Source organism: Fulmarus glacialis, unplaced genomic scaffold (assembly GCF_000690835.1).
Source record: "Fulmarus glacialis isolate BGI_N327 unplaced genomic scaffold, ASM69083v1 scaffold43390, whole genome shotgun sequence".
In the NCBI taxonomy this organism is placed as follows: domain Eukaryota; kingdom Metazoa; phylum Chordata; class Aves; order Procellariiformes; family Procellariidae; genus Fulmarus; species Fulmarus glacialis.
In genome coordinates this window covers 357-648 of record NW_009187893.1, presented here as the reverse complement: position 1 = coordinate 648, position 292 = coordinate 357, and the positions used below count along the sequence as shown (strand labels likewise).

Genomic DNA, 292 nt, shown 5'->3' with positions numbered 1-292 from the left:
CACCAGGCAGCATGTGGGGACCTGGTGGCATGGGGGGACACCAGGTGGCATGCGGGGACCTGATGGCACAGGGGTACCAAGCTGGCATGGGGGGACCGAGATGGGATGGGGGGACACCAGCTGGAACATGGGGACCTGGTGGCATGGGGTGACAAGCTGGGATGGGGAGACGTGGTGGCACGGAGGGACACCACCCAGCATATGGGGACCAGCTGGCATGGGGGGACCAAGCTGGGATGGGGGGACACCATAGGGTATCAGCTGGCGTGGGGGACAGCGGCTGGGACGGTGG

The 292-nt window shown here is 66.8% G+C and overlaps 1 protein-coding gene across 1 annotated transcript in view; it reads left to right on the top strand.

Moving 5' to 3' along the window:
* The window catches only part of LOC104075982 (interferon regulatory factor 5-like), a gene marked incomplete at both ends in the record, with an annotated part of 1265 nt that overhangs the window by 620 nt on the left and 353 nt on the right, over positions 1-292 (top strand). The gene's annotated exons all lie outside the window — the stretch shown is intronic.